Source organism: Microtus oregoni, unplaced genomic scaffold (genome assembly GCF_018167655.1).
Source record: "Microtus oregoni isolate MIOR12 unplaced genomic scaffold, Mior012 000229F_ref0000137, whole genome shotgun sequence".
Taxonomy (NCBI): domain Eukaryota; kingdom Metazoa; phylum Chordata; class Mammalia; order Rodentia; family Cricetidae; genus Microtus; species Microtus oregoni.
This window is the reverse complement of record NW_024544896.1, coordinates 53,568-74,188: the sequence shown is the minus strand read 5'-3', so window position 1 is coordinate 74,188 and position 20,621 is coordinate 53,568. Positions and strand designations below refer to the sequence as shown.

General features: G+C 47.0%; 1 pseudogene; it reads right to left on the bottom strand.

The window, feature by feature from the left end:
* Positions 1-11,880: 11,880 nt before the first annotated feature.
* Positions 11,881-12,644, bottom strand: LOC121445613 (annotated as a pseudogene).
* Between the last annotated feature and the right edge of the window lie 7,977 nt (positions 12,645-20,621).

Below are 20,621 nucleotides of genomic sequence, written 5' to 3'. Positions count from 1 at the left end.
TGGGTCCTTTGCAAGATCGTTGGAAATGGAAAAAGGGTTTAGGGAAAGCATTGGCAAAGCTTAAATGGTGCTTAGCCTCCTCCCCCAGAGCAGTAAACAGTATTTTTTGGCAGCCCAGTGTTTTTTTTTTTTTATGTGCGTAATGGAATCGGGAAAGAACAGAAAGGGGGTTAAAGAAGAAAATAGGCAAAAAAAAAAAAAAAAAAAAGTGGAATTTACCCCTAGGAAGGAGGGTGAAAATGGCTAGATGCCAATGGGATATAGAAAGACACCATTGAAAGCCCAGTCTAGAACGACACACGGGGCTTTTGAATTGTACCCTCGGTTCTACCGGAAGCCCTCGATCCCACTATGGAGCTTGACAGCCCCTGCCCGCGGTGTTCATGCTTTGTACATCTTTTATCATGGCACCTTGGTGAGCCAGCCATGCAGTTAGGTGAATGTGTCTCGCTGGGAACACCCTAACAGAAGCCACCGAGCTCCTCGAGTTTTCTAAGGTTGCTTTGTCACCCGCCAAATAATCATTGTTATTCCCTTCGGTGTTTCAGAAACCCACTGACATACTGAGAGCGGTTTAGTCTCTGATTTGGGGGACAGTTCCCACTCCCAGGGTCTGAGAACCACTGTGAAGAGAAGCGGCTTGAAGGCAGCTTGTAGTCACAAGCTGCTACCATGTTCTCCTCCTCCATTTGCCAAGAGGGATTCAACAGCCTGGGGGGGGGGGGGGGGGCGGGGTGCCGGTCTCTATACCTGTACTTGCCAAAGTGCCCTTAATCCGTGCTCCTAGATTTGAACCAAGGCTCTGTCATTTACTAGTTGCGTAATCTTGGGCAAGTCATTTCAGCTCTTTCCTGCTTGTACAGAGCCAAGACAAATGTCTTAGGAACCAAGACATTTCTGGTTCTTCTCAGGGGGTGACAGCTGATGTTGGGGACAAGGAAGGATACCGCGGATCTGAGAGTTATTTTTCTTTTGGCCACCAATTTAGAAGGGCCTTAAAGAGCACATCATGTCATGTCATGCTTGGTCACCTTCCTGTCATACTGTCACCTGAGCACTGGTCTCCGTTTCCTCGTGTATGCCTGGAGGATAATGATTCATAAGAACCAGGATGCTTCGGGAAAGTTACATCATTTTCACAATTGAAATGTAGATAAGTAGATATTCTCGTAGAAAGCAGCACACAGTGAGTGTGGTGTTGGGACCCAGCCTTCAATGTTGAGGGCTGAGTGAAGAATCTTGCGTGTGGGAGTCTTGCGCAAAAAATGAGGCTGAAGAGAAGAGAAAAATCAGAGCGCTCAACATCTGTAACAATTTTTTTTTCTTCACACCTGCTCAACAGGTTAATTTGTATGCTAACGACACACTGATTAAAAACCTACAAGCAATCCCTATAGGTGTTGGGCCTGTGTTAGGTTTTTGTCCTTGACAAATCGGCAGGCACTGAGGGGGGGAGGGGGTCATGCCCTGAGCTCTTGGTTGAATCATCTTTTGCTGGACATAATATTTGAGTAAGATGGTGTCACTGCTGTTTGTATGGCTTGTGAACTCTCGCAGGGGCAAGTTCTCACATTTGTGAGTGTTGTCCTAAAAAAATGTGGTTAAGGCATTCCATTCCCACTTACCCCCCAAAGCTGATTCAAACTGGGCTCCCTGGTCTTGGTGTAACCCGAAATAAACTTGATGCCCTGTCTGCTCTTGATCACCAGGGAGGCTTTCATGATCCAGGTGTAATGGAGACAAGATAGCATTTTGGGATTCGACTAACTTGCACACTAGAACAGCTGCAAGCATTGTTACACCGTTGACAGAGGTCTGTTGTCTAGTGAATGAAAAAGGGTTTGCTCCAGTAGCCATTTATAGGTGTGGCAATGCCAGAAAATGGAGCCGCATAGCTTCCGCTTGTGTCTGTTAGCCCACGGGAGGAGGACTCATCCTTTGATGCTGTCGTTTCAATGAGATCATCCCAAGCAGCTTCGCTTTGCTGCTCTATCGATAAAAGCAAAGGATGGTCAGAAAGATTCTCTAATTTATAATCTTTATCACAAAAAGTTATTCCTGCATGACCAAGTCGTAGAGTGGAGGAAATGTCTTCGGGCAGTGGAGGAAGAAAAACCAGGCACTTAACTGCTATTGTGCCTTGCTAATAATTGATGAATCATTTGGGGGCAGCCTATAGGTGGAGCTGATGTAGAGCGGTCCCTGCTTTGTCCCATGGAGCCAAGAGCAGGGCAGGTAATTTGAGAGATCCTTTTCTTCGTCCAACAATTTTTAAATAAAGGCTTAGAAATCACATATTTTAAAAAAAGCTGAAACATTCCAGGGAGGAAAAAAAATCAGACATTTCTATAATATGCCAGACACATTTTGGATATCTCTTTACGATGTTCTTCTTTGGGGCGGGGGGGCATATAGACAATTTGATAACTCTTAGCAGTGTCAGTGATTTCGTAGTATTTCCTGCAGTGAACAGAGAGAAAATTCTGGCTTTTTTTCCTTGACAGTAGGTATATCCTTGTAGCTACTTGTGCAAGTAGGTAACTCCAGTAATTTAATAGGAACGATGACCACAAAGTACACAGCTGCCCTGCTGTGTCACCTTCAATACTGTCACGTCCCGTGGGTGCCTGGAGGATTGTGATCTGTAAGAAGTAAGAGGACAGAGGACTTCAAAGGACATAGATGCTCCACTAAGGCCACACAAAATGTTCCCTCCATTTTACCTTCCCCCACAGCCACTCGTAACAGGATGGGGGGTGAGTGACAGAGAGTGTGCAATGGACAAACATCAGGCTAACAATGACCTGTCAAAACACACCTGTAATTGTTCCCAAGGACACAGCAAGAGCATTGCTAGGGCTCCTCCCTCCCAAGGCAAATGGGGCCCGGAAGTTAAGCTCTAGTCACTGTGGCTCAGGAGATCAACCTTTCTTGTATCAGTGTGGGACTTCACAGTCCATAAGCCTCTAAACAGTGTGAGACTGGCTTACTGTTCATTCTGGCTAACACACTGTTTACACACAAACGGCTCATCCTGCTCCGCCCAACCTCACTGGCACCTGTACACACATCCCTGACAGGAACATGGCTATTCTGACAAACCTGTCCCACCCTCTCTTGAACATATAGAACTGGTCAACTGAACTTGGGACCACAGATCCTTGGAAGAGTGACAGATGGAAGCCAGAAATGCCTTGGAGCACCCCATGCAAGCTGCTACGGTTCCATGTCTTAAAGCGTGGCTTTGTATAGGACTGTTTCAAAGAGCTGCTGAAGATTCTCTGCAAAAAGGATGTCATCAGGAAGGGAGAGCTTGAGAGTAAAAGAGTGGAGAGGAAAGAGAAGCAGGAGGAAGGCACTTTAACTCCTGCTTGGTCTGTGGTTCTCTGCGGGCCTTGTCCCTGATACTATGTCCCTTCCCTTGCTATGAGAGGCCTTCTATTCATGAATGGGCCTCAATTTCACCTTTAAAAGTGGGGCTGCCTATTCCTTCCTCACAAAGTCATTGTGAGGGTAGATTGACGTGAGGTCTAACAAGTCTGGGGGCAGTGCTAGGAAATTAGGAAAGGCCATTCGAGTGGGGGAATTCCTCATGATTCTGTTGGTCAAAGCATAGCTGGGCGTAGACCTTGCCTGTTTGGGGCTTGTGGTCTTGTCTTAGTCATTACTCGCTTCTGACCCTTAAATGGAGGATCCTGGTCCATGCAGCCTCACGTGTCTATAGAGACCAGCTTAGGAGTCAGATGCCCTGAGCTCAGTCATCAGGTGCCTAGAAGGGTAATGGGCAGCTTTTTCTGAGGACCACTGGGCAAAGAACCAGCAGAAGCAGGACCCAGATGTCACCCCAGCAAAGACCGTCAAAAAGCTGACAGGGAAGTTGGCGGGGATGAGAAAGAGAGAATCCTACTCCGCAGAGAACTTCAGGTCTCTAAACTGGGGACCAATAACGCTTAACCTGCGTCCTGTCGCACTAGCTGCTTGGGCCACAGGCTCACAAAGAGCTGGATGAGGGGAGACCTGGGCAGGGCTGGTGACAGCTGGTACTGGCTTTTGCGTCCCCCTTCTTGCTTTCCACGGTCTTCACTATCAGAACATGTTCTTCCAGAATGGGCAGGCAGTAGGCACTTGAAAATGGTTTCCTGATGATAGTTTAGGGTTTGTATCCAGAAGAGAAAATGGGTATCAGGGAGTCCTGGTTCAGGTCTGCCAGAAATCAGGAGAGCTGAACCCCCAGCTGAGCGCAGCACTTGGGGATGATGGCAGGGGTGGGGGGGGGGGCTTCACAAGTTGGCCGCCTTGCTCTGCTTCAGCCCAGTGTGGAGAAGGTACCATGTGGGCTGTCTGTTAAGACAGGACCCAGAAGCGCTAAAGGACCCGGAAGCGCGAAACTGACACTACCCACTTCTTGAAAACTCAAGCGTCATTCATATTGGTGTTACTCACTGAGCAGAGTTGGGTCGGTGTAGGGATTGAAAAGTTTTCTGGGCAGTCTCAACTCTTCCCCACAGAGCAGAGGCTGCCCCATAAGGCTCCTGCTTAGGGATTCCTAAACAGTTAAGATTCTTCCCACCTGGGCCTTGGAATAGGTTAGAAGCCCATGTTATTTGTAAGAGCACATTGAACCAAATCTCCCCTTGTTTGATGCCCCTAAATTAGGTCCAATCTCAAAGTCTAAATAATTTGGCTCAGAGTTCTACAAAGACGTGAAATTGTAATAATTACCACAATACAATAAAAACAGTTAGCATAGAAGTGTCCTCCCTCTCTCATAAATTTCCCAGGCTGAAATTCAGGTCCAAAAAATAAAAAACAAAAAGACAAATGTCATTCCTTTATAGGTTAAAGCCCAAAGAAATGAAAAATGAAAGTATTTTATTGGCAAAATATTAATTGTACAAAGTAATGGGTTTTGTTGTGACATTTTCATACATGTGTCTAATGTACTTGTTTGTCATATTTGTGCTTTCTTACCTCACAAATTGGTTACCTTCTGCTTCCCAATACCTTACCCTTCGCTGTCATGTCCCTTTCTTAAAACCTAGACTCCACATAGGAAGCAAAAGTTTTAAGGTGGAAGCCCAGGGGTCTGTTAAAGAGCAGGGGACCACTTCCTCACTGGCCACTGACCAGTGGAAAGGTTATTAGGTTACTCCTGCAGTGTGGGGTCCTTCTGCCCACGGTGCTCTCCAGAGACAATCTACAACAGTTCCTAGGATGATCCTGGAACTCCTCCCACTCAGCACACAGAAAACCCTCCATCTCTAGCTGCTGGACTTCTCCGGAAACCCATCCCCAGACACCTTTTTCTGAGGTGCCAAGACCTCTCAGCAGGAATGCTCTGGTCTTTGAGCTGGAGGAAAGTTGATAAGGAAGAGAGACGGGACCTCACTGAGCAGCTTCTCCTCCAAGTGCTCTGTACCCTTGCTGTGTTCCTGGGGCTGCCCTGGAGATAGCTGGATCAACTGTCACCAAAATATTTGAAATCTCATATTTCCATCCCCACCCATCTGCATACCTGTCAGGTTTCTTCAACCCTGAGAGAAATTCTCCTCCAGCCTAGAAGGCTCAGCACGGCTCTGGACCCTGGCTGTCGTCCACTTGGAATGGTCCTGGTCTTTTGAGATTGCTGTTGGTGCAACACAGTTCTCACTGTCTAAGGAAATCTCTCCCCCTATGCTTCCTCAGACTGCCTAGGCGTGAGCAGCACCTCGCGAATGACTCAGCTGCTGTTCAGCGTTAGTGGTCGCTCCTGGCAGAAAGCCGGAAAGCCTCAACCCCTTTCCCACAGGGCAGACCATCACTGGTGATCTCAATGTTTTCCCTGTTCTCACTTGCTCCTTGCTTGCTAACCCAAGCGCATGCCCTTTTATGGCATATTCCTCTAGATTTTGTCTCTTGGGGTCTCCCATGGTGACAGACGGCAAAACCAATCAATCCTGCTTGGTCTCAGATTCTGGTCTTCCTCCAGGAGGTAGCAGCCATTGGTCATCCAGGGTCCAGGGTCAGCTCCTCTCTCCTCAATGAGTCTGCTGTCCTCCCAAGTTCTCTTTGCAGGGCCTGCCTCAAGACATAGCCCATACATTTAAAAAAAAAGCTATGACCTTAGGGTCTCAAGCAATCTACTGCTGCTCTAACACATCCCAAATCTTCTGAAGGGTTAATGATGCCCTTCCGTCCTTGAGTCTCCAGGTCAGTTGTAGAATGACTTCCGGTTCTCACTGGGTCCCTGGCTGCCAAGTCGACTGGTCGCCAGCTCAAGGGTGTTCTGGCACACCTCTGTCAGCTTCTGCTTCTCCTCCTGTCTCTCACATGGGCTCTGGGCTCATCCATCCTTGTCCAGTCTTTTAACCCCTTCACCTCTGGCCTGCCTGCCTCCTGAGCCCTCATCTCTAAAGCTCTTCCTCCGCCCTCACTGCCTCACTTCCCATACGAAGGCTGCAGCACATTTTCTCCTTGGCCTCGCAAGTGAGAGAGCATTCACCAGAGATGGCTGCTCCATACGAGCAAATTGTTCATATGGCCTCTCTGCAAACTCAGGATCTGCATTGATAGCATTAAGTTATTTTCCTACCTCAAGCCAAGAAAATAGCATATTCTCTGAAGAGTCCTGATTTCTTTTAATGACGTGGTTCACTGATGGACAAAGCCCCGACTTTCGTGGCTCGAGTCAAAATTGAGGGAACTCACAAGTCCCTGAACAGGGGACCAATTCAGAAGGTCTAAAGAATCTGGAGGGACCCGGTTCCAGCAGGAACTTTGGGGAATGTTGCAGGGAAGCTCCTCAGCGTGCTTCAGACTCTTTGCCCTTGAAAGTCTGCCCTGACAGCAGACTTGCCTGAGAACAGGGCCAGCAAACCTCGCTGGAAAGGGGGCTCCACCTGCATCGGGCCCTGAACCTTTGTTGGCCTCTACTGTGCTGCTGTGGGGGGGGGGGGGGAGCTTAATCTCCTGTGTTTGCCTGACCTTGCAGCCCAGGCTTGCTGACAACTGACCTACCAAAGCTCTAAGCTACCAATGTCACATTCCCGAAGGACCCTGCTTGTAGGAAGAGGGTGGAGCATCCATCCACACAAGGGCTCTAGTTAAAAGCCAACCAGCACACAACCCCAGAAGTACTGTGGGAAACTGGCAAGCACAGAGCCTATTGGGCTCCCATGAAGCCCATTTTGCATACACAAGCACCCCCAAAACCCTAAGTTTTCCCCAAGGATTTCTCTGCTGGACTTAGAGTCAGTGAACAAGATGTTAGGTTTGAAGGGGCTTAAAATATCCCTTTTGTCCAGTTACAGTCTTGGGCCTCATCCACAGTTCTAACGGCACATGCCAGAATGCAGGTACCACAAAGCAGGCTGTTGGCTTCCCTTTTCCAAGGCAGATGTAAACAAGTGACTGTTCGCCTCAGACGGCACCAGTGACAGACTAAAGTCATGATTCACCGAAGTGCAACTCGGTGAATGAGAACAGAGGTGAAAGGTAATTTACAGGGTGGTGAGTGACCCCCAAACAGCTACGACGTTCCTTCAGAATTCCGCCCCATGATGGATGAAGAATTTATGGGAGCTGTGTCCCCCTTAAGGTTAACCCAATTTGTAGGTACTCTAGCGTGGCCCACTGTCACTTAATCTAGGGCAGAGCAGGAGCAAGAATTGTTGCAATCCCGGGTAAGGGTTCTATGACCCTCCCCTCCTTCCTCCTCCTAGGGAGTTCTGGGTAGCTCCATTACCATTATCGTAATAATGGTAATGGCTCTGGCGGTAGTCTGCTCAATTTGTTGACACGGATAGCAGAGTCAAGGTAAATTCTACTCCAAGACAGCAACGTTATACCTAGAGAGGAAAAGACAGACAATGGCCTGTGCCCAGCAGGGTCGGACTGGGTAGTTCAGGGAGGGGTACAGAAAGGGACTCTTTGTTATTGCTGTAATAAAGTATCCTAACAACAAAACCAAAACTCAAGGAAGAGAGGATTTCTTTTGGTTCACAGTCTATCATGGGGGGGGGGGGGGGGGAGTCCTGCCAGCAGGTGCTTCAGGCAGCTTGGTCAAATTGTATCCACAGTCAGGAAGCAAAGAATGATGAATGTCTGTACTGGCTTGCTTCTCTACTGTCCAGGACCTAATTTCACTATTAGGATGGCTCTTCCTGCCTCAACCTAATCAAAAGAGTCCTTCATAGGCTTGCCCACAGGCTAACACATCAAAACAATTCCTCGAAGATGTTCCTAGATGCTCACCTCCTACATTATTCCAGAGCCTGCCAAACTGGCAGTCAACACTAGTCACGGCAGGGACTTTGGCTGTGCGTGTGTGTGTGTGGGGGGGGTGTCTTCAGGGATAACAGCACCTTAGAGACAAAGATGAAGACAGTAGTCCCTCCCAGTCCCTCAGGAACTGCGGTAGTGGAAGCTCAGGGAGCCTGAGGATGGCACAGGGAGATGGGCCAGAAACCAGAAAGTCCTAGGGCTGTGAAAGTGCTGGGCAGTCCTTCTGCATGGTACAATAGCCAAGGAACTACCTTTACCTTGGCACCTATGTCATGAAATATGGCATATAAAAAATACAGTTCAACAAATACAGAACAGGTATTCATAAGAACAGTGAAGGGAAAAAAATAGCATATAGGCTGGGCTTGGCACGCACATTTATTCTCAGCACTAGGGAGTAAGAGAGATCTCTGAGCTTGAGGACAGCCAGGGCTACATACATAGTGAGACCCTGTCACAGACACACCACACATACACACACACACACACACACACACACATATGGGAATAGGTAACACCACCATATGATTGTTTAGGTGGCCAGTTCCATCACACACCCCCTCATCAGTGGTCCACTGGCCTCTTACGACAGGTATCCTATTCAGTTGGTACATAGAGAATGAAGCTAACACAGACTTGCCCTTTCCAGTGAGCTTAGGAGAAAAAGCCTGTGGCTGACTGGGGTGTGTTATGGCCCTGAGGTGGGATGGAGAGTATCAGGAAAGACAATGCTTGGAGCAGATTCTCATGAGGCAAGATGGCTCAGAGAGCTGAGAGGATTAGCTGCTGTGTGCATGACAGGGACCCGAAGGAAAGGGGGAGTATTCTGAGAAATCCTGTGAACAAAGAACATCTCCCTATTTTCACAGGTTTGGAGGGACCTGCAGTAGGTTCCACACCATGTGATTTAGTCTGGCTTAACCTACACGCCAAGGAATGAGGTGCTTGGGAGTCCCACAAAAAAGTTACTCTTGGAGCTGGGGAAGCAGCTGGGCTTGTTTCTCCCCACTCCTCGCCTCCCCAGGCCTGAGTGTGACGCTAACAATGTTCACAGCAGAGGCCTATCAGCTGCCCAGGAGGAGTCTGATTCCTGAGGGGCAGCTAGAGGGGCTGAGATCTGACATCCATGTGGAGTACCCTTTCCTAGCTCCCCCTAGCTTTCTTGCTTTCCCCCCTGCACACAGACCTCTACACAGCATAGCTTGGGGTTGCCTGCTTTTGAACTTTGAATGAATGGGATTATGTTGCCTGTATATGTTTTTTTTTTATCATATTTTGTCTGCGTCACAACATCCATAGCCAGGTCACCCAAGTGCCTGCATCTTGTTCATCTCACTGCTGTGCACAAGTTCATGAATGAATGCACCACAATCTGTCCAGTATCCTTCCTGGTAGATACCTAGGTTCTTTCCAGAAACCAATTCCTCTAGTGTTTATATACCTACAAGTGGGCATTCCTTATGACCAACAAACACGCTGGCAGCTTGTAGAGGATCTTTTGATGGTTTTCTTTCAGGTCCCTAATTTTTAATGCGGCTGTGTCCTTTGCCCATCTCTATATGGTTGTTGCATTAGGTTTCTGTAACAGACAAAAATACCTGAAATAGGAACATAAGGGAAGAGGCTTTGATGGCACAGCTCCTGAAGTTTCCATGCCACCCATGGTCCCGCACAGTTCCAGAGGGTTCAGATGCTTTGGTTTGTGGCATTGGGATGATGAGTCTGTGACAGAGCAAACTGGTCCACTTCTTGGTGACTGGGAAGCAGAAAGGAAGGAGCAGGGGGTCCCAAGGGGTCAAGAGCATGTCCCTCAGGTCATCCACAAGACCATAAGTCCCAAAAGGTCTACCATTTCCCCACCACCACAGACAACCAAGCCTTCAACAGGGAGGACATTTAAGATCCAAATCATAACAATTTTCTGCCCCGCCTGCGGGTAAGTCAACGGAGACTCTAGAGGGCAAGTGGGAATGGGATGGGACAAGAGTCACAAGAGATGTAGACACGACAGTATTCTGATCAAGTCCTGTTTATTCGAGGGAATAATGCAGGTAAATACAGGGTAAGGAAACGAAGAACTTCTCCTTGTATATATGGGTAACTAGGCAACTTACTAGGTAACAAGTTCTTCGTGTGTATATGGGTAACTAAACAACTTCCTAAGCCACCTAACCATGGTCTAATGGTCAGGCAGAATGCAGCAAAGTCAGAATGTTCAGAACACAGAAACAATGGAGCAATAACTCCTTGCAGAGGTAGTATTTGACAGATCAGAACAGCAGGAGAAGCCAAGCGCAACAGGGTGGGTGAACTGATCCAGGGAACAGTACGTCTCCCACAATTGTCTATTTGCAATTTGTTGTTTATGTATTCTTGATGAGGCCTCCAGTCACTCATGAATTGCAAAGGCCAGCAGGCCTTCTTATTCTAATTCTGCAGTTAGTTTTCTCAGCAATATAGTCGTCTTCCTATATCTCATCTAATAAGCCATCAAGATGCTATTCTCTTGACTGACCTTTTAAGTCTCGGTATGGGCTCTTTTTGGTTTTCGAGACAGAGTTTCTCTATGTAAGAGTCCTGGCTGTCCTGGAACTCGCTCAGTAGACCAGGCTGGCCTCGAACTCACAGAGATCCGCCTGCCTCTGCCCCCCAGTGCTGGGATTAAAGGTGTGCGCCACTACTATCAGGCCCTATATGGTTGATAGAAAGTTGATTTATTTTTCGTAGATAAGGGGTTCAATTTCTCTCCCCTTGTAGCAGGTGCCCAGGCCTCCTAGTTGAATAATGCTTCCTTTCATAGTTTCTGAAATGATTTGGGAGGAGGGACACACACACGGTGTGCGTGTTGGCTCTTCTTACACTCTCCGTGGGTTTTAGTGCCGCCTGCTCGCCTATTGAGTCAAGAGGCATATTTAATCCTCCTTGCACCGACCTCATTATTTCCTGGGTACCAATCCCACATTTTATTTGGGTTATGGAGCTTTATAACCTGCCTTAACACTGAGAACACAAGTCCTCTTACCTTGTTCTCTTTCAGGAACAATTTGGCTCTTCTTGGTCGTTTGGAATCTCATAAATGTTAGAATCAGGTTGTCAATCTACGGGTTTTTTTCAAAAGCAAAAAAACAGATTTGGTTTAATATGGCAACAACAAAAAACAAACCTAAGCACTACACACTAACAACATAATATAACCCAGGAAAGGGGGCATGCAGAGGCTACAGTCATAAGCTAAATCTTTACAGGGGACCACAGAACTGCCTATGACCCCATTGTGGCAGTGGTGGTACAAGCAAGTACTATATCTGGAGATGCCAATTCCCACCCCAGCAAAACCTTATTTTCATACAATAGTAAAAGGCATAGTCACTTAAGAGTATGCAGTCCTCACAACAAAGAGGTGGACCTGTTGTGTTTTGGTAGCTTCACTGACTTTTTTTTACAAGCTGCTGGTACTACAGCAACAACCAACAAACAAGGTCTCATAGCTCCTGGCTGATGCGGGCACCTTCAAGGGCATAGATGTGAATTTCCATCAGTCTCAGTCTTGGCTGCAGTTCCGTACCTCATTCCACAGGAGTAGGTAATGACAGCAGCTACCCACACCTGAGATTCCCTTTATCCTTGGAGGCTCTTATTTAGGACCCTGTTCCTGTGAACACACGTTGTCCTCCAGGTGTGGGGTAGAAAGATGCAGGCTGGCAGCAGGAAGAGGGCAATCACTTTCCCCTTCTCAGGTACCCAGGCTTGTCCAGTGTGGAACTGCAGCTGAACCCAGCCACTTGAGTCTGCAGGAAGGCTTCTCCCATGGACCACACACCACAGTTCCCCATAGGTCTCGGGTGTAGTAATGGACTGCAGGACCTCGTTCTTCCTAGCATTGGCTGCAATTCTGGCCCAAGACGCCAACACTGCCTCAGAGGCAGTTGTCGTCACAACGGTCTTGCTGACTTCTCCACAGAGGACAGGAGGTTCAGTAAGGGCAGGCATCTGCTCCTCAGGTACAGGGACCACTTCAAGAGGACCTATATCACCTGAAGACAAGGCTCTTGTTCCTCTTCCATCTCTGTCTTTACTCTTTTCCAACATGTCTTCACCCTGGCCTCTTTTGGTGTGTCAGGAATGTTCTCTAAATCAGCTGGCCTTTGCTTCTCAGCTTCACCTTCTTGTACCATGCCTGCAAAAACATCTCGGTGAATCAGGTTCACTGGGGGCAGATGATCTGGTAGAGGAGGAACTGGTACCTTCCTAGGAGTGGGTTTTGGAGTCTCAGCACCTCGTGCTTTCTCGTTTGATTTACAATCGTCCTCTTTTGGTATCTTTTTTGGTCTTTTCTGCATTGCAGGGGCCTTTGCAAAGGATGTGCTCAGTTGACTAGACATCTTGTGCTGTTCAACTGTTACATACACTGTATATGACTGCCATGGTGAATTCTCAAGGGGGCATCATTTGATGTCTGACTTATGAAACAGGGAAGCAATGGTTGGGGGAAATGAGGGAGCCAACAGGAAAAGCAGGCTTGTTGGCAACACAATTTTAATCATACTGCTAGGAGATTCCTTTTTTAAAAATTCTATCTTTCAGGACAGGGTTTCTCTGTGTAATGGCCCTGGCTGTCCTGAAACTCATTCTCTTCAGGCTGGCCTCAAATTCAGTGTTCCACCTGCCTCTGTCTCCAAGTGCTGGGATTAAAGGCGTGCACAACTTGTGAGTCCCCAGAGAGGCTATTTTAAGGAAAGAAAAATGTTCTAATTGCAATCTTAGCACTTGGGCAGCAAATGTAGGAGGATCACCATGAGCCTCAGGACAAGTTTAGCAGACAGAACAAAACCAAAAGCACAAGATGAGATACAAACAAAGCAATAGGAAGAAAGTGACAAAGGCAACAGAAAACTAGTTGACTTTTGTGGGGAAGAAGTCTGTATCTTTCTCCACTGGTAACTCTTACCCCAAAGGTTGCTTTCCCTCAGTCCTTGGTTCAAATTCCACTTCAATTCTTATACCTTACTCCCTCAGTCTCAGTTCAAGTGTTACTTTGTTGGAATCCCTTTCCAGCTAAATCAACCACATACTGCCTCATTTCTACCTGCCAATTTCAGCTTTCTATGAGGTTCTTTCTGTGAGCTGACACCATCTGATTTTGAACTCCACAAGAGTGAGGTCTCTTTCCCTTTCATTGCTGACACTCAATAATAAACATCCAACAATTTAATTATGGGAACAAAGAAACTACAGAAAAATAGCTAAATACAGAAAAACTAAAAGATAACAGACTAAGCACAGTCCTTGTCTTCACTTCATCTTCATATAACTTCACAAGCACTACTCTATTTTCAACCTGGAGGACAAAAAGCTAAAAGCTCACTAAAGTTTAGAGGTGATGATGGTTTGTGCATTTATCTCAGGCTCAGGGATATCCAGGCAGAAGCAGGTGCATCTCTCAGTTTCTGGACAGCCAGGGCTACAGAAACCCCGTTTCAAAACAAAAAGAAGCTGGGCTATGGTGGCACATGCCTTTAATGCCAACACTCTGGAGGCAGAGGCACGTGGATCTCTTTGAGACCACCCTGGTCTACAGAGCAAGTTCCAGGACAGAGTCCAAAGCTAGAGAAACCAGGCCTTAAAAAAACAAAAAAGAGAAAAAGAAAAGGCAGACCAATGTACTTCAAGACCCAGATATACCACTCTTGGGCATATACTCAAAGGATGCTCAGTCATACCATAAGGACACTTATACTTGCTCAACTATGTTCAAAGCAGCTTTATTTGTACTAGCCGGAACCTGGAAGCAACCTAGATGTCCCTCAACTGAGGAATGGATGAATAAGGTCTGGTACATTTACATAACGGAGTATAACTCAACTATTAAAAACAAGGACACCAGCCGGGCGGTGGTGGCGCACGCCTTTAATCCCAGCACTCGGGAGGCAGAGGCAGGAGGATCTCTGTGAGTTGGAGACCAGCCTGGTCTACAGAGCTAGTTCCAGGACAGGCTCCAAAGCCACAGAGAAACCTTGTCTTGAAAAACCAAAAACAAACAAACAAACAAACAAACAAGGACACCATCCCAAGTGAGGTAAGCCAGACTGAGAAAGATAAAATATCATATGTACTCAGTAGTGGTTACTAGCTATACAAATAAAAGATAACTATGCTACAATCCGCAGACCCAGAGAGACTAGATAACACAGAGGGTTCACAGGGAGATGCCCAGATCTCTTTGGGAAGGGAGATTAGAAGAGATTTCGTGAGTGAACTGAGGGCAGATGGGGACAGGAACATGAGTGATCATGGACAGAGGGGAAGAGTACTGAAAGAGACTCCTGGAAGCGGGAGCATTTCAGGGACAGGTAAAAACCTAGCACAAGGAAATCTCACAAGATGACCCCAGCTAAGACAGTCCTAGCAATAACACTGAACTGGCCATCTCCTGTGACCAGGCAAGGCTTCAAGTGGAGGGAGTGGGACACCAACCGAGCCACATAAACTTCGACGGACAGCCTGTGCATTTGCTGGGATAATGGTGGTCCCTAGAGACTGAGGGAATGACCAACTAATGACTAGTCTATCCTAAAATCCATGCCAGGAGAGTGAGTCCACCCAGACATTGCCTGAACACCAGGACCCACAGGCTGCATCACCCAGAGACCAAAAATAGAACCAGACATGGCTGGTGAGGAAAAAAAGTCAATGTATTCTGCTATACACATCGATTGGTGCCTAGCCCAGTTGTCATCGGAGAGGCTTCTTCTAGCAACTGTTGGAAACATATGCAGACCCACAACCAAACATTAGGAGTTCAGGAATCCTAGCCGGGTGGTCGTGGCACACGCTTTTAATCCCAGCACTCGGAAGCAGAGGCAGGCAGATTTCATTGACAAGGCCCAAGTGAGTTCCAGGAAAGACAGGACTGCTATACAGAGAAACTCTCCTTGTTTCCAGCATCCTCCATCTTCGAATTAGATTAAACCACCAAAAGAAAATTCTTCCATCTTCCTAATGACCTCTGGCCTCAGGCAGCTTTTAGAAATCTCCTACTTCCTGTTGCATCGCTGCCCCCTTCCATTCCCCAAACTCCTGACCCCGCCCCCAACTATTTGTGGTGCTAAAGTCTGACCTTGGCTGATAAATAAAATCAGTACTGTATTCTTTTTTAAAAAAATTATTAGTATTAGAATAATGTAGAACTTTAAGCTGAGGCCTCTCTGCAGTAATGCTCCCCCCTCCCCTGGGAACCAAGGACCTAACAACTACACATGCACAGACTGAAATGTTGGGAACTTTCCATCTCCCTGAGTCCTTTGTGAGTGTTCTCCAAATAGAGCTCTGTTCCTGAAATTGGGGCAAGATAACCCTTAAGATGTTGACTCAGTTCCTGGTGTTTTGACTCAGTCCCTAGGAAAGGGGCAAAGTAACCCTCAATTGTTCCCTCTTACCTCATCTGATCTGGCAACCGCTCTCCAGCCAATTATTGGTAATATCCCTTTGAATAAGCCTATCATAATAGTTAAAGAACAACCCCCAGACTTCCCCCTTGTTTCTGTGGCTTTTTGCTTTAAAAGTAGCCTGTGCCAGCTATTCAGGATCTTTTTGGCTTCTCAAATGCTGAAAGACCCTGTTGTGACAGAATTAATAAAAATCCTCATGCTTTTATATCAACTGCGGTGTGAGAGTGGTCTCTTGGGTCAACTCCTCCTCAGTAATTGTACTCCAGGGTCCAACAAGTCCCACACCTGAGATGCAGAGTGAATTCAAGACCAGCCTGGTCTACACAGTGAGTTCCAGGCCAAGCAGTGCGACACAGTAAGACCCTGTGTTGGGGGCCAGCCTTGACAAAAATACCCTCTTCCAGAGTGGAGAAGTGATGGTTTAGAAATATAGTAAAGAACGCGAAGACGCGAATGAAAATAATAAAAAGCAAAACATATAGGATAGTATCTGGAGGGAATTTCAGTGAGTACTGAAAAATTTTCCGTGTTTAATTTCCAACTGGCTAATATACCCCTGACCCCAAAGACTGTATTAACATACAAAAGTAAGACAAAAGACTGTATTAACATACAAATTCAAAGTCACAGCCTTACATTCATTGCTCATGCTGTAGACTCCTGCCTTAGACCAACCAAACACTCTATAGGCAAACCATTCCTTGGGGGAATCCCAAGTTATTTCCATAAAGGGAACTGGAGCTTAGTTGGATCCTTAGACTTTTTTTTTAGGCAGGAACCAACTACTTCCCTATTCAGGAGCCCAGGGTCTAGCAACTTGCCCACACCTGTTGACAATAGCCTTGAGAGAGCTGAACTCTGATTGACAACTAAGTGGGACCTTTGTTTGAGTTAGAAGTACAATAACCTAGAATGAACTAAAAACAAGTCCCAAACTCTCTGACCTTTGGCCTCTTTTGGCCTCCAGAACCCTATCTCAAAAAGAATTAAAAAGCAAAACAAACAAACAAAAACTGAGTTTGAACAGGTACATAGGTGGACAAGCTTTTTCTAGAATATGTGGGTTACTTAGTGAGATTTCCAGTGGCGGATGTGAGCTACCTCCTTATGAAAGACCCTATAGACCCCCTCCTCAAAACCCGCAGCTAGCATGCTCCCGGGGGAACGTCCTGTTTGCTTTAAAAAAAAAAAAAAAACTCTCCGGATCAGCAGCCAGCCTGCTCCCGTAAGAACATCCCATGTGCCTGAGAGAGCAGGAGATAGAGATAGGAAGACTGCAAGGCAAGATGTCAATAAGATAGGATATCAACAAAGCAGGTTAGCTATAAGATAGGAACAGGATGACTGTTGCCAGGCATCCATGCTGAGAGAGGAAACCATTCATGCCCCCGCCTCATTCCGATAACCACGCTTTTGCTTCTGTAAACTTGCTTTTTGCTCTTCCCTATAAAAAGACCTCCCCCCAGTCTGCAGGCGCGCAAGTCCTTCGAAAGACTTGCTGCCCGCAGGTACCTGTGTTTACTCAATAAACCTCTTGCTAATTGCATCCTGTGGCCTGGTCTTGGAGTGTCCTGGTTCTGGGGTCTTCATCAGAGAGGAATCAGAGAGGAAAGGTCCTCTCTGAGGGTCTTTCACTTATGTGTTACTAGTCGGGGAGGCCCCAACACAAACTATGTCTTTCGACTTGGCTGCTTACCAGAACTAGAGCTTTCTGAGGATATGCATGTTGGCTGCAGGAAATAAAAAGTCAAGCTGGAACTAATCTGAAAACATCTTCCTTCTTGACTAGTTTGCTTAGGGGGGTGGGGGTTGTTGTTGTTATTGTTTGTTTTGTTTTTGGTTCTTTGAGACAGGGTCTACCTATGTAGCCCTGGCTGTCCTGGAAGTGTCTGTATAGACCAAGCTGATCTCAAACTCACAGGATCCTCTTGCCTCTGCCTCTGAGTGCTGAGATTGAAGGTGTGCCCTACTACCCCTGGGCTCTGGCTAGGTTTCCTTAATTTTTATCTTTTAGATTGTTATTGTTACATAGGTGTGTCTGTATATATGTGTGTGTACAAATATATATAAACCTGCTATTTTGTTGTTTGTATGTATAGATTTTCAAGGCTGACAATTCTGCATTGGGAGCGCATCCCTCGGGGAGGCTAATTCTTCTCCCAGGAGTCTTAGCTGCCTTTAGTCCTTTGTCTAGTGGTGGGACACTAACATGCCCATCAACATTAACATGCCCATCGACATTGCCGTTGATCTAGTCTTTTTCATGCAGCCGTTTCTAGGAGAGACTGTTTCACAGCAGACGCCGTAGTACTCTGGCTTGAGATATATACTCTAAATGCTCATTACAACGGACAGCAAACTACCCCGTAGTGTGAACATTGAGCCAGGTTCATCTCCCAGCACATAGATGCACCTCGGAGACCAGGGCAAACACAAATCATGAAACCAGCTACAAGAATTGTGAACACATGTTCACGCTAAACACCAAATTCCCTCCCCTCCCCCACACACCACCACGAACTTTCGAGAGGTACCAGGAGCTGCACCCGGAGCTCCCTACTTCAGCTGACCATCCCGCGAGGGGCGTTCTGGGAACTGCAACATTTCTTCCCCCACCCCCACACCCGCCTAACTTCTAGAGACCACCACGAAAGGCAAAGGCGTGCTGGGAAGACGGGTTTTCGAAAGTGGTCAGCCTCACTCTGCGGTGCTGGGAGGAGGGGCTGCATGCTGGTTGCCTCGGCAACTGCTCACGTGGGCAACGGGCGTGAGCGGATCGGTTAGGGACAGTAAACTAGAGACCACAGTCTCTAGCGGCCATTGCTTCTCCGGTTGGGAAGGTTGCTTAGGGAAAAGAGGGAATAGAGGGAGGGAAGGAAGCTGGTCGATTGCGGAAGGCTGGGGATGAAGGATTCCAGCTGAGCCTGCACCTCCGGTCTTTCCAGGGATCCTGGTCTCGGGCTGGGTCCTTTGCAAGATCGTTGGAAATGGAAAAAGGGTTTAGGGAAAGCATTGGCAAAGCTTAAATGGTGCTTAGCCTCCTCCCCCAGAGCAGTAAACAGTATTTTTTGGCAGCCCAGTGTTTTTTTTTTTATGTGCGTAATGGAATCGGGAAAGAACAGAAAGGGGGTTAAAGAAGAAAATAGGCAAAAAAAAAAAAAAAAAGTGGAATTTACCCCTAGGAAGGAGGGTGAAAATGGCTAGATGCCAATGGGATATAGAAAGACACCATTGAAAGCCCAGTCTAGAACGACACACGGGGCTTTTGAATTGTACCCTCGGTTCTACCGGAAGCCCTCGATCCCACTATGGAGCTTGACAGCCCCTGCCCGCGGTGTTCATGCTTTGTACATCTTTTATCATGGCACCTTGGTGAGCCAGCCATGCAGTTAGGTGAATGTGTCTCGCTGGGAACACCCTAACAGAAGCCACCGAGCTCCTCGAGTTTTCTAAGGTTGCTTTGTCACCCGCCAAATAATCATTGTTATTCCCTTCGGTGTTTCAGAAACCCACTGACATACTGAGAGCGGTTTAGTCTCTGATTTGGGGGACAGTTCCCACTCCCAGGGTCTGAGAACCACTGTGAAGAGAAGCGGCTTGAAGGCAGCTTGTAGTCACAAGCTGCTACCATGTTCTCCTCCTCCATTTGCCAAGAGGGATTCAACAGCCTGGGTGGGGGGGCGGGGTGCCGGTCTCTATACCTGTACTTGCCAAAGTGCCCTTAATCCGTGCTCCTAGATTTGAACCAAGGCTCTGTCATTTACTAGTTGCGTAATCTTGGGCAAGTCATTTCAGCTCTTTCCTGCTTGTACAGAGCCAAGACAAATGTCTTAGGAACCAAGACATTTCTGGTTCTTCTCAGGGGGTGACAGCTGATGTTGGGGACAAGGAAGGATACCGCGGATCTGAGAGTTATTTTTCTTTTGGCCACCAATTTAGAAGGGCCTTAAAGAGCACATCATGTCATGTCATGCTTGGTCACCTTCCTGTCATACTGTCACCTGAGCACTGGTCTCCGTTTCCTCGTGTATGCCTGGAGGATAATGATTCATAAGAACCAGGATGCTTCGGGAAAGTTACATCATTTTCACAATTGAAATGTAGATAAGTAGATATTCTCGTAGAAAGCAGCACACAGTGAGTGTGGTGTTGGGACCCAGCCTTCAATGTTGAGGGCTGAGTGAAGAATCTTGCGTGTGGGAGTCTTGCGCAAAAAATGAGGCTGAAGAGAAGAGAAAAATCAGAGCGCTCAACATCTGTAACAATTTTTTTTTCTTCACACCTGCTCAACAGGTTAATTTGTATGCTAACGACACACTGATTAAAAACCTACAAGCAATCCCTATAGGTGTTGGGCCTGTGTTAGGTTTTTGTCCTTGACAAATCGGCAGGCACTGAGGGGGGAGGGGGTCATGCCCTGAGCTCTTGGTTGAATCATCTTTTGCTGGACATAATATTTGAGTAAGATGGTGTCACTGCTGTTTGTATGGCTTGTGAACTCTCGCAGGGGCAAGTTCTCACATTTGTGAGTGTTGTCCTAAAAAAATGTGGTTAAGGCATTCCATTCCCACTTACCCCCCAAAGCTGATTCAAACTGGGCTCCCTGGTCTTGGTGTAACCCGAAATAAACTTGATGCCCTGTCTGCTCTTGATCACCAGGGAGGCTTTCATGATCCAGGTGTAATGGAGACAAGATAGCATTTTGGGATTCGACTAACTTGCACACTAGAACAGCTGCAAGCATTGTTACACCGTTGACAGAGGTCTGTTGTCTAGTGAATGAAAAAGGGTTTGCTCCAGTAGCCATTTATAGGTGTGGCAATGCCAGAAAATGGAGCCGCATAGCTTCCGCTTGTGTCTGTTAGCCCACGGGAGGAGGACTCATCCTTTGATGCTGTCGTTTCAATGAGA